Source organism: Anser anser (genome assembly GCF_964211835.1).
Source record: "Anser anser genome assembly, chromosome: 2".
Lineage (NCBI taxonomy): Eukaryota > Metazoa > Chordata > Aves > Anseriformes > Anatidae > Anser > Anser anser.
The window spans coordinates 28,788,539-28,802,582 of NC_139721.1; the positions used below are offsets into that span (position 1 = coordinate 28,788,539).

Consider the following 14,044-nt stretch of genomic DNA (forward strand, 5'->3'; position numbering starts at 1 on the left):
TGCTAAACAATATATAGGGGTGGCTGGCCGGGGTGGGGGGCCGGCTGCTCGGGGATAGGCTGGGCATCGGTCAGCGGGTGGTGAGCAAATGCATTGTGCATCACTTGTTTTTTACATATTATTATTATTAATACTATTATTATTATCACTATTATTATTATTGTTATTATTATATTCCTGTCTTAATAAACTGTCTTTATCTCAACTCACCGGCTTCACTTTCCCGTTTCTCTCCCCCATCCCAGAGAGGGAGGGGGGAGGGTGAGCGAACGGCTGTGTGGTGTTTAGCTGCCAGCCGGGTTAAAATACAACACTTGGGCTGTGAGCTCATTAGATTTCAGGGTGTCAGAGGCAGCCAGGATCAATACTCAAGTGACAGACCAGCATGGGAAATGATTCAGATATTTCAGAAGTGTGATGGAGTTTCAACACAAGATTCTAGTCTTCAGATAAGATTTAAAACAACAGATTCTAAACCTGAATATACAATAATATAAAGTAGGTAATCTCATCTTTTGTCCCTTTTCATAAGTGATGGTACCACCTTCTTCCATTCGAAAGGTCATTAGTATCAATAGTTGTCTTCAAAGATTTTGAGAATTTATTTTATACTGAATCTTCAAAGAGAGACAGATTTCAGATCTGATACCATATGAGGATTGGAAGAAATTAACACAATTGCTATGGAAAGATATAGATTCCCAGTAGAAGTATCTTCTGCATCTATTTTATTGAGAAAAATCAGTATTAACAACAACAACAACACAGCATAATAAAATATTATTAAATTAAAAATCATAGTTTAGACAATTTTTTTATAATTAAGATCATGTTTCAGAAGCTTGTTGGAATCATAACTCTAAGAAGCCCATAAGGACAGAAGACATACTACTTTTTCTAAGAGAATTTAGTGTATAAATATAGGAAAATAAAGGCAACACAACAGACAGTATTAATAAAGAACTTTCAGCTTTAAACAGCTTATGCTAAAGCAGATACAACTGCCTCATAAAGGGGGACAGATCTCTTGAGTACAACAGCTTATGCTCCTCAACATTTCTAACAGAAATCATAAAGTGGTAAAGTTATTGAGTTTGCCTTGTACCAATTTAAATTATGTGGCTAACCTAGTACGGCAGACCTGTGCATCTCACTGTGAATATGTACATAGACTATCACATTTTACAAACACAAAATTTAAGATGCAAGTTTGGCACACATTTGCAAGAATTAATATCTTGAAATTTAAAGTGTTTCAACCAGAAATGTCTCTTATCTTAGGTACAGGGATTTCAATCCCCACCAAAACTTCATAAACGCTGTTAAAATTTGTTCTGCAGAATGATCAAGAGTGGCCATTATCTTGAAAGGACTTTTCATCTTTCTCATATGCATTTCCAGAAATTATGTTTCAGTCTCCATATGAACCTGAGCTTCAGTGATGATTTCACCATCTTCCTGAAAGCTTACAGAAACAGGCATGGGGAAAATGAGGTTAGCACAGGAAGGGACATATAGGAGAAAGCTCCAAGGTATGGACCATTTTTCATGTTTTTGTGTGTATAGAACATAAATATTTTCTGTTTTTCGTTTTTATATTAGTAATGAATAACAAGCACTATTCCATTTTCTTGTACAATATTGATCTGTTAAACCGCCATTACATTGCATACTTTTGCATACACACATCTATGATAAAATTTTCTGTTGATATTTCTGCCAGCTAAAAAGCATCAAAGCTGCTACTGACTTGAACACAATTTATTAATTTCATTGATCTTATGGAATGTTTACAAGGAAGTAAATCAGATGCTCTGAGGTAACAGCAATGCCTGTTAACATGACAATGCTGCAGTTTCTTATGAACAACATGATACAGCATAATTTGAAAAGACAGAAAACACAAATGATAAAAAACTCAATTACTGGCTGATAAAAATATGTAAATAACTCTCTTCATATTGACAGTCCATAAAACTGACTTGTAGCTAACTGCAAGATGAAGCTTAGGCCTCAGACATTTGATATATGACAAAGTCTCTTAAATCCTTAAATTCTGATCTGAGCCCTGTAATGATCCCCCCAAGGCTGCAGACTTTACACCTGGCAGATCATTATTTTATAGTTTAATACATTTTCTTCCAGCAAAGCAGTGCATAAACAAGTGCTTTAGCAATTAAACAAATGTTGCAGGGGCATGTAATGGTACCCATACCTCACTTCTATGAGCTTGGTTATCTATATAATAGACTTAATTGCTCCCACAGTGAGGGACAACATGGACTTCTGCCAGACCTATTTGAAGGAGCCTTCTACTGTGTGTGACCAGCATGAAAACAAAACAAATCTGCTTTGCACTTACAGAGATTGTCAGAAGTGTTCTGTCTCCTAGAAAGGGCAAAATAGCAGTGGCACATCTGGCCAGTCAAATCAGACAGAAGGAGTAAATAAACTGGCTTATGTACTAGCTCCTCCAAATAAAACTTACGTTTCTTGAAATAAATTCATGGGACTAAGAGTTCTGCATCAAGAAGCCTCATTAAACTCATTTTTCCTTCCTTTTTAAAGCAGGAAACTAACTGCAATGAGGAATGTTCTCCAAAAGAGATTACGCATGAAAAAGGGAAGTGTAGTCACTTGCATGACTGGAATCCAGAATAAATCAAAACATCTTGAACAAAAAAGACTCATTTTAGCATCTTGATTGGGTAACTAAGAGTGTTATAAAAACTAGTTTCTACAACAGCAAAGGACTAGACTTGGTTAGCCCAGAGCTCCTTCCATTTCTGTGTTTCTAGGCTGACAGAGTAATGATTTCTAATAATAATCTAAGGAAAAAAAAAAAAGTCTTTAGTAATCTAAGACAAATTTAAAGGGGAAAAAAAAAAAAGAAATTGAGAGAGTGCAATAGGTAAGAGAAGTGTCAGATGCCTCTGTGGTCAACAGTATCAGGCAACGGGAATCTTCAGAAAAGCCGTGGAATGATTCTAGAGGAATTTCATGAAGCTGTTAGAGAAAATAAGGGGTGTTTTAGCAGTTAGGCTACCATTACTTGAAACAGAAACTAGATCAACGTTTTCTGTTGTTCCAGTAGAGAAAAAAGAAAGAAGGAAAAAAGGAAGGAAGGACGGAAGGAAGAAAGGGAGGGAGGGAGGGAGGAAAGAAAAAGAAAGAAAGAAAGAAAGAAAAAGAAAGAAAGAAAGAAAGAAAGAAAGAAAGAAAGAAAGAAAGAAAGAAAGAAAGAAAGAAAGAAAGAAAGAAAAAGAAAGAAAGAAAGAAAGAAAGAAAGAAAGAAAGAAAGAAAGAAAGAGAAAGAAAGAAAGAAAGAAAGAAAGAAAAAGAAAGAGAAAGAAAGAAAGAAAGAAAGAAAGAAAGAAAGAAAGAAAGAAAGAAAGAAAGAAAGAAAGAAAGAAAGAAAGAAAATTATTGCTTAAGATATGAAACTGCTTTCTACCTTATATTTCAGGAAATTAGGAAACCAACTTTTAACTCAATTGTGGCATATGGGAGTAAAAGTTCTAAGATTTAAATTCTTCAGTAACAGAAAACAAAGAAGACTTTAGAAAAAAAACAGGAGTATCTAAATAAATGAACGAATGACACTTATAAATTGCAAAAGTAGATACCATTAGTGAACAGACATCTATCAAGGCATCAAAGCATCTATCTTTAGCTTAAACTTTGTTAGTCAGTAGAGAATTGGCAATATAAAAAAACACTAGTGTTTTCTTGTGTCTCAGTAAAAAAAAACAGAAATAGCTTGTGTAATGGCTTTCCTCTCTTATCATACTCTGGAAAACATAACATCACTTTTTTATCACTTTTTTTTTTTTTCTTTTCTCAGAAAACATGCTTAGAAACTACCAGACACTAATATGCCTAGCACTCCTCAAGCCTTCTTCCCTACAGTATTTCATCAACTTCCTGGGGGGGGGTGGAGGGGGGGGGGTGGGGTGGGGATAGAGGGAAGAAAGTAGATTTAAGTCTGGACAATGATTTCTTCTGGACATCACTAAGCTAACAGTGAGATAGCAGCCATAGGTCCCCAGCCAAATAGAAATGAGTGTGCTGAATGAAAATTGAAAGTATACAAATAATACATATGTACACACATATATCTGTGTATGTATGCACGTATTCAAAACATACATTTGTGAGATGAAGGAATGGGAACAGAATTTCACCTAATTTGCACATAAAAAATTAGAAGGTAAACAATTGTAAATGGAAATTTTCTGTTCTGAGCATTCTATTATGCACTACAAACCATGTGGCTAAGCCTGCTGACCCTGCTGACCTGAGTGTCTCAGCGAAGGCTGAGGGCCTGCAGTGGTGTGTGAAGCTTACATAAAATGTTCTTTCACTATACCAATCAACTTTTATTACTGAACAAAATCAGCTCAGTTGCAAAAAGCATTTGGTGTGTCAGCAAAATTATTTTTTGTTCAGCCTTTAAGTTTTCCAAAGGAAGGGCAGTCAACTTGTTTCTTGCCAGCAAATCAAAATCAAAAGCCATTACAATTTTGCAGCAGTTTCAAAAGCAAACTGCTGTAAAATATTTTACACAAACAAAGTCCCTGAAAATTTGTTTTTGTGTTGTTAAAACAGGCTGGTGTAATTTGAGAAGTATCAGCTCAGCAAACAGCAATATTCTAAGGGGCTGCAGAACACAGCTCTCCAAAGACATTGGCATAGCACATCTACCAACAACTTCTAGATACATAAATGGTTAATTCTGAGGATTGCTTTGTGACAGCAGAATGAAAATTTTTAGTCATTGTTTCCAGCATCACTCTTTTATGGACTGGAAAAAGGAGCACTGGTCCTTTGCAAACTGCTGAGATGTAGCCTAGACAGAACACATACTTTATACCAAAGTGCAATTCATCACAGGTTCACTGCATAACATTTACTAAAGTATGGTGCAGAGATGCCCAGCTTGATGGAACAGTTGACAGAGTCAACAGATGACAGAGTGAACAGTTGCAGGGAGCAATCCCTTCTTGTACAGTGATGCTGACTCACATTAAGAATGTACAAGACAAATTAAAGGCACTCCTTCTATCAGTAGAAATTATTAATATAAACTGGGCAAGATATTATGCTGAGGGGAAAATACTGTTTCATCAGTGAGGTTTATTAGTTTGTGTTGCTCAGCCCTTCACTCCACTGTAGGAAGTTCACTTTCTGACAATATTTCTAATTGGCTTTACTTGAGCTTATTTCCAATGAACATTAACTCTCAGCAGAAAGCTGCTGCAACAGTGGCTAACAATTCTTCAATATCAAAACCACAAATATCCAGGCAGGATGTTTCTGTGTACAACACTGAGACAACTGTCTGTACTCTATTCAGTTTCTAAACTTAAGAATGGAAAAATTGAATGAGATTAGAGTTAACTTGCAACGTTTAAGGATTTGTTTTTCATCCAACAACAATTTCCAGGTGACATGATTATGTCACAGTAGTACATAGAAGAGCGCTACAAGAAAATGGAATAGATTTTTTTTTCTTATTTCTAAGAAACAACTATGAATGTCATGAGTAGGAGTTGGACACCCAGCAGAATACTTGATAAACATTTAATCAATGAAAGTTAAAGGATGTGGAAAACTCTCCATTGTTAGATGTATTGCTTCCAGTAAATTGATCCAGGACAGCTTTTAATCACAGCTTACTCAACTATACAGAGGGATCACTGAGAAAGTAATTCTGTGATCTGCTATATAGGACTTTACCAGAAATACTAATATCCCCTCTGACATTCAAGTCCACAAATTTCTAGAAGAAATCTTAAAATATGAAAGAGGGACACACTCATTTTTCTTTTCTATAGAGAAAGGTATTTCTGGCCATGAAATCCACATAGTTTTGCTGCACCAGGAGCAAGGTTTATAATCCTCACAGGGGAGGTAGTGCTGGTAACAAGAACTGAAGGCATTGCATGGGATGAGATATGGCTGAAGAGACAATGCTTAGAGAATGCAAGCTGACAAAGAAGCCAAAAGGAAAAATAGGATTTTATGTGGCTGATGTGGCACAAGGGAAACATAAGAAGCCAGGAAAGCCTTATGGACCAAATACAGTTAATGTCACCATGCTAGCCTAGGCGCATAGCCTTCAGCATGCTGCATGGGTCCCAAAAGCTGAAATGGAGAGGGTAGGGGAATAGAAAAACATGAGTATGAATATGAGTAGAATACAAGTAGAATATTTTGTTGAAGTAGAATCACATGCAGGGAAAAAAAAAAAGAAAAAAAAAGGAAAAAAAGAAAAAGAAAGACATTTACTGTTAGACTGACTCACACACAACCCACAATACAGATGAACAAATTTCTGTCTCTGGACCACCGTAGCTATTCTCTATGGCAGTAAAAGATTCAGTATCGCTTGCATGTTTCTCTAAAGATCTAGTCAGTGCACAGGCAGGGATTTGAATAATTTACAGTGGAATGTCATTAATCCTGCTACTCCAGGACCTTATCAAAGTGCAGATTAATGAGGGGTCATATAACTTCAATGTGCTACTGCTAACACAAGCAATCACTCTGCTGCTTAACTATCATACTTTCTCAGTGAAGAGTGAGCACTTTAATGAAAACAACAACTTTAAGTGGCTGTATAGGAAAAAGAAGCTTTTTAGCAGAGATAGTGGGGACTTAACATTTAGCTACAATCACTTAGATTAATTAGTTCTGGAACATTTATATTCCACTGTATGAAAGTTAAGAAGCAGTGATAATAAATAAATAAATACACAAACCTTACAATCCTGTTTTCAAGGATTTCTTGCCGTTTCAGGAGTTTCTGTCTCCATTCCACGGGATAAGAAATGCAAAATGGGACTTGTACTCCTCCACAATGAATGGCAATAGTTTGAACTGAGTGAATCCAGACATTGTCATTTGGAATGTTACCATATCCAGCTCTTCTCCCACCCCATCTAACTAGTGTGGCAGAGAGCTCCTGACCCCAGTGCACCAGTGTGGGGTTTTAGTACACAGCACAGAAGTAGGTTTGTATTAAAATATCCAGCTGAACTGGGGTTACTGCCAGTTCACTGGGAATAACTGGCTGTTTCCTCACATTGAGCATCGAGTCCAACGCTAAATATTTGCAGTTAAACGCATGCAGACAGTTCACGCAGACTGTGCTGCCTAGCAGGAAAAGAAAATGATTTTAATGGATTTCATTAACGTTAACAATTCCACATGTAAAAATACTGTAAGTTCAACTGAGCGCACAATTGTAGTGTCTGATTAAAGTCTGTGTAGCACTACATAAATAAACAAAAATGCTCTGTGATTGTTAAAACATTTAGTCAGCCACCTCAAGAACAGAAACTGAGATTCAATGAACCAATATCCTACAGTATACATAGTTTCTGAACTGACACTTTGTATATAGGCTAGCTGCCCAGATGTTAGAAGGTAATCATAATTTAAAAGACTTTGCTTTACTGTCCTGAGCTAATAGTGGCTACTGGACTGCAGACATGATAAAAACAGACACATGGAAACTGCTGTTGTTCCATTTCAGCTTTGTCCAGGAAGTATCATTGACATGGTACTATACAGAAGTGGGCAAAAGGGACAAAGAACAGACAGAATCCTTTGGTACAGCAGCTGAGCAATGCTGGCCTGCCCAGCATGCTAGTAGAAAAAGCCAGATTTCCTCCTTATGTGAGGAGAATTAATAATATAAATTTTGCTGAAACTGCATCTCTTACAGATGATTAAAGTTAAAGATCATCTCAGTGATATCACCATAACATTGAAGCAAAATATTAAGAAGAGTATTTGGTGAAGTGTATAAAATTCTAGAAAATAATGATGATTAATAACACAATGACAGGGTTAAATAAAAAGGGAAACTTAAAGCTTGTAAAACCAAAAATGTTCTGTTAACTCAGAAGTGGATTAGACTGTTCAAAGCGCTTCAGGACTCGACACCATGTAAAGGCTGATTTATACTCCAGGCATCATAATGCCTACCTACTTCAGAATGACAAATAGCACCGCGCTGAGATCTCAATGGCAGCCCCAGAGCACTAACAGCAAATGTCTTCCATCTTAATAGCTGAGCCTCTGCAATTCTCCTCACTTAAAATTCTGAGCGTTTAACATTGCTCGTTGCATCTAAATCCAGATACAAAAACCTTCAAATCAAACTATTTACCTCAAGTGAAATCTTTCCTGAATAATTCATAAGCAGCAAGGAAGTTGGAAGTAAAGGAGCTGAAGAGTGTTTTAATGAAGTCTAGAGGTTCAAATATAATGGTATAAAAGCTATTATGGATCTTTTCTAACCTTATATAAAGAATATCAGTCTCTGTAACAATGAAAGATCCCAATGAACAAGAAAAGAAACACAGTTCAGGTGTCTTGTTGTCAGTGACTGATGCTGCTAACATAATCACACAGATTACTGCTGAGAAAGGGCTGATATTTGAAGCAATTCCCGATGAAATGTATGAAGTATTCAGATTGATTCTCATTCTTCCTGCTCCCATGAAGGGATATTGATTTTTAAAGTAGTTATAATAAGCTTCAATTCAATTAGAATAAAGTACGAATGTCAAGAAAATTACTTGCTTAACATGACTTTTTCAACTCTTAAAGGCCAGGCAAAAAATAAATAAATAAATAAATAAAAATCACTGATTATGTATCGTAGCTGGTTGTTTCACTGTGAGAATCAAGGTATTGTATTTTCCTGTTTCAGCAAATTCTCTCTGCAAAACAGATACTACCAAAATGCTTGGTTGATTTGTCTGGGATATCAGTGGCAGCAAGCCAGAATTGTCATCAAATAGCATCTGCCTTCTAAGCAAGACTTATTCTGAGTATAGTTAATTTTAACCATTTATCCACAAAAACAAATAAACAAACAACACCCAACCAACCACCACCACCACCACCAACAACAACAACAAAAGGGAGAGAGAGAAAGACCATGAATTAAAAATTCAGCAGTAGCACTAACTTTCTGAAATTTAGGGATATCAGTGTCTTCAGTCAAAGTTCTTCTGTGTATCTGATAAAAAATAAAGTTCATTCCGCCCTGTTCCTGATTAACAACATTGATCCAAGAGCAATGTGATTACTTTAAACCAACAGAAATAAATCACTCAAATTTTGTTCTGTAAGACTGCATATCGATAGTCCATGCACCCATTTTTCTTCCCCCTGCCATACCCCTCCCCCCTGTTAACATAGTGAAATAACAACATTCTTACATGAATTGGACTGTTGAGTAAAAGTACGTTTTTACCTCAATAAAAAGAGCATAAATCGTATCTTTGCAGACTAACATACCCGTGATAAAAGGTAGAAACAGATATTCTCCTAGACACCACTAATGAAGGCATAGATATATAGCACTAGTACAAAGGTGTACTGGGGAAGAACATTTTTTCAGTCTTAAAGATCATGTTATTTGCATTTGACTCAACTGTAGTACAGCAAAATAGTTAACACTTTGGTATACATTTAGATTGTTAATGTATTAAAGTTGTTCATTGATTAATGTTGTTGCCTGAAGTTGAAGTATACCCAGAAGTCTACTTTACCCTGGAGGCCCCCTGGATAGCAAATCTCTTGGGGCATCTAAATTCAGCTTCCAGATGTAAGATTTCAATAAGACAGGTTTTTTCTTTTTTTTTTTTTTTTTTTTTTTTCAGGTCTTATTTCCCCACTCTTATCTGTATTTCTCAGAATTCTGACAGGTAAGAAAGAAGTCTTCCTATACATCTATGGCTATAATAGGGACTACAGATACCTCACCACCAGTGTAACTAAGGTGAAAATCAAAGACATGGTATCAAAGTCTGCTCTTCTAGTCAATTCTACGTTTGAGAAAAATTCACAGATTCCATACTAAACAACACTCTTCAGAAACAGGCATTTTAAGCACAGAAAGACTATGAAATCGTTCAGTACCAGATACAAATAACAATCACTTGGCAGAACATTCCCTTCTAATATCAAGGAACTATTTTATAATACATCTTCTTATAGCTATCTATGGATTAGCTTTAGTGAATTTTAAGTGAATTTTAGGAACACTGACTCCCTAATTCTGAAACATTTCTCTGGGATAACATCACACACACAAAACTGAAATAGGTCTCTGCTCCATCTGCTGAGACAGTACAAGGTTGATGGCAGCACAAGGGTCAAAATGAGAGAGGAACATTCACTATTTCTCAAGGATTCCAGTGTGGCAAAAGAAAGTTGAATTCACCTTGTCTGAGAGACAGCTATGAGATAGGGATGCACCAAAAAGGAGTCTGTCCCTAGGTCTGTCAGACTCTGCAACTCTCATGGTTTATATGCTAACGTAGGCAAACCACCTCTTCAAAGAATGACAAAACAAGAGCAATTATCACAGCAATGGTTTCATCAATGTTGGTGCAGGACAAAAACAAAACAAAACAAAACAAACAAAAAAACCCATCAGTGTCAACACCAAAAAGTCTGGTCTATACTTTGAGGCCCATCAAATGGAAATATAATTCTATGAGACAGAAAAAATAGACAGATGAGGAAGGACTGCACCTCTTATTTCTGCTTATTCTGCTATTCTGAAGGAGTCAAAACATCACCACTTGTGGTGGTCAGACCACAAAGTGTGAAGAGCTCTAGGAAGTGGATAAAAGATAACCTCCTTGGACATTTCTTCAGAGAAAGAGGAGGAAGAAATTCTGACTAAATTCTCATAATTATGACTTCTAATTTGACACACTGACTCCCACTCCTCTAACACACACCAATTCTCTCCTTTAAAGTAAGAACACAGCCACTCAAATTATCCAGCCTTTGCTATCAAATTCTGTCTTCTATGGTTGAGTAACAAAGGGATGCATTTGTGAATCTAGCTTGAATTCTAGTAGAACATATTCATTAATGTAACTTTTATAAACTAGTTCAGAAAACGCTCTGTGTACTGCTGCTTTTCATTCCTTCCCATCCAGTGTGTGATATGGGAAGTCTCACATACTGGACAAAATATTGCAAAGGGAGGCTCCTGCCACTTCTTTCTGGGCAGAGAGGCAAGCATAACCTACCAAGTAGCTATGCTATAATGGCCAAGGACAGAAAGTTACCAGAAAGCACTTGTGCACAAAACTTTGTTAACAAACATAAAATGTATTTAGAGAACAACATGAAAATACAACATATTCAAAAAAGTTACAAGTCTTTCCTTCTATCAGTCATATATTTATCGTGTACTTTTGCTTTCAAAGTAATCCATGTTAAAGAAAATTTCCAACCTTTCATTAACCTCCTATAAACAAAGTAGGAGTCTTTCCCCGTGAAAGCTGAGTTATCCAAAAAACACTGATAGAATAATTTTATTGACTGTTAGCATTCCCTGTTTACTCTTTTTGAATCTTTTTTTTTTTTTTTTTTTTTTTTTTCTGTAATGCAGCATTAAAGATTGCTTGGTGGTCACAACTCACCTCTGCAAATGCTCTAATTGATCACTGAAAGGTATTTCAAGATTTGTCTAGCTTACATCATTACAAACTGCATCTTCAGGTCATGTTATTAAACAAAGGAGAAAAAAAAAAGGTTAAAATAACTTTAAAACATTTCATTTAAGTCACTAATACGAATGACCAGTTTTCTAATAGTCTATGCAATAAGCATAATTTTCTCCCCCCTCCATGTTACATATATTTCATATAAGTAGCATAAATATCCATTGCCCTTTTGTGGGCACACAGTTCATCTGCCTGCTTTGCCTGGAATCAGCATGAATAAAGGAAGGACCCTGTCTTTCTACCTTTCCAACCCTTGTTTGTGGAAATTGGTTTTCAGACTGTTGTCTCACATGGAGACACTTTCACAGTTGCAGATACACTTTAAGCAAACTACAGCAGTTGTATGTTGAGCTTCACAAGAACACACAAGGAATAGCATACAAAGGTAATGCTAGTTTTATCCAGTTCACAGGCATAGACTGCTTGAATGGCTAGAAAAATCAAGACAACATGCAAAAATCCTATTCCAGAGTCAGGAGGGTGAAACAGATATCACCGCCTGAAAGTTTACTACCAAATAAAATTATCTTAGGAAAAAAATAATCTTGAGAGGACTTTCAAGCAGATAACAGTACAATCCATTTATGTACTGGGTTTACGTGGCAAGGATTTCGTAGTGGGGAACTACAGGGGTGGCTTCTGTGAGAAGAATACAGAAACTTCTCTGTGTTAGATAAGGGCCAGTTTCAGCTGGCTCCAAAGGTACCCGCTTCTGGCCAGGGACAAGCCAATAAGTGATGTTTGTGCATCTGCGAGAGAAGATTTTAGAAAGGGAAACAAATCGCTGTGCAACAGGAGCTGGGAAAGTGAGGAGTGAGAAGCAGCCCTGCAGACCCCAAGGTCAGTGCAGAAGGAGGGCAGGAGGTGCTCCAGGCATGCAGCAGCAGTTCCCCTGCGGCCTGTGGAGAGGCCCCTGGTGGAGCAGGCTGTCCCCCTGCAGCCCATGGGTCCCACACGGAGCAGATCTCCACGCTGCAGCCCGTGGAGGAGCCCCCGGTGGAGCAGGTGGATGTGGCCTGGAGGAGGCTGCGGCCCATGGAGAACCCCCGCAGGAGCAGGCCCCGGGCCGGAGCTGCAGCCCGTGGAGAGGAGCCCATGCAGGAGCAGGGGGTCTGGGGGGGAGCTGCCGCCGTTGGGGGACCCAGGTTGGAGCAGTGTGCTCCTTACAGATGGACCCTGTGGAGCAGACCCATGTTTGAAGCAGTTCTTGAGGGGCTGCAGCCTGTGGGAAGCCCTCGCAAGACCAGTTCAGGAAGGACAGCATCCTGTGGGAGGGACCCCACCTGGAGCAGGGGCAGAGTGACTGTGAAGGAGCGGCGGAGACGAAGTGCTATAGGCTGACCACAACCCCTATTCTCCCACTTCCCTGCGCCACTCATGGGGAGGGGGTAGAAGAGGATGGATGGGGGGTAAGGTATTAGTTTCTTTCCTTTGTTTCTCACTTGTTAGTAATAGGTAATAAATTTCTCTAATCTCCCTACTCTGAGTCTGTTTTGCCCATGACAGTAATTGTTGAGATTCCCTGTCCTTATCTCAACCCTTGAGCCCTTCTCATTACATTTTCTCCCCTTTTCCCTTTGAGGAGGGGGAGTGAGAGAGCAGTTGTGGTGGAGCTCGGCTGCCCATCTGAGTAAAACCACCACAACATCAAAGTAAATCGTTTTCCTCTTCTGAAGCACTCCTCCTTCTCCCTCCCCCAACACTTTAAATGAATGGCTCATGTGCCATAATACTCTTGAGGACTGAAATTTTCCATCTACACATAAAGGTGAGCAATTCAAAGCAAAAGATGTTAATTTATTTGTTCTAATTTCCTGAAAATCTATGTGGAATTAAAAAAGAGCAAGAGTCTGAACTCCCAAGGCTGCCATCATGAAACAAATTCCAGTGAGATATTCTGCCTCTGCATTCAACTTTAATAATTGTGTCACCAAACTTTCTTCTAGGCTTTCTAAAAAAAATGTACTTAGGCATATAAGGCACAGTACAATGTACTACTTATATATTACAGTCCATGCATACGTTATGCTTTAGAAGATTTAGACCCATATATATATAAATGTTTTCTCACATCAACTGTAGTTTCAGAAGATGGATGGATAACAACAGTTTTTCCAATTCTATGTATTGAAAAATCTAGGATTCACTAAGAGACCACTGATTTTGAGATTCATTAGAGTGAACTGGTAATTCTTCTAATGTAATGCTGTATGAACATTTTACCTTCTTAGATTTTATTATTCACTAAAGACCCAAATAAATTATGCATGATTCATGCACTAACTCTTAAATTCAGTATCACTGAAAATCTGAGTGCACAGGTGTTGTCAATTCTATGTATTTCAGGGTGATTTGCCTCATTAATGCATTTTCTCTGTTCATCTTTATGTATGATGTAGTGGGTTTTGCAAATTGAAAACTTCTGATATAATAAATTGTGAAATAGAAACCCATCATAATCATGGAAATAGTCCTTTCTGAAGATGCATTATGTC

At 37.6% G+C, this 14,044-nt stretch overlaps 1 protein-coding gene across 6 annotated transcripts in view; it reads right to left on the bottom strand.

Annotated features, from left to right (window-relative positions):
• RALYL (RALY RNA binding protein like) overlaps positions 1 to 14,044 on the bottom strand; it is a 415,465-nt gene that overhangs the window by 282,941 nt on the left and 118,480 nt on the right. The window contains exon 1 of one of the 6 annotated variants that reach the window (XM_083823403.1): positions 6,765 to 11,125. The exons of the other annotated variants lie outside the window; for them this stretch is intronic. The gene's annotated coding sequence lies outside the window, so the exon portion shown is untranslated. Of the gene's footprint in view, positions 1 to 6,764; positions 11,126 to 14,044 lie in introns of those variants that run through there. 6 annotated transcript variants of the gene reach the window in all.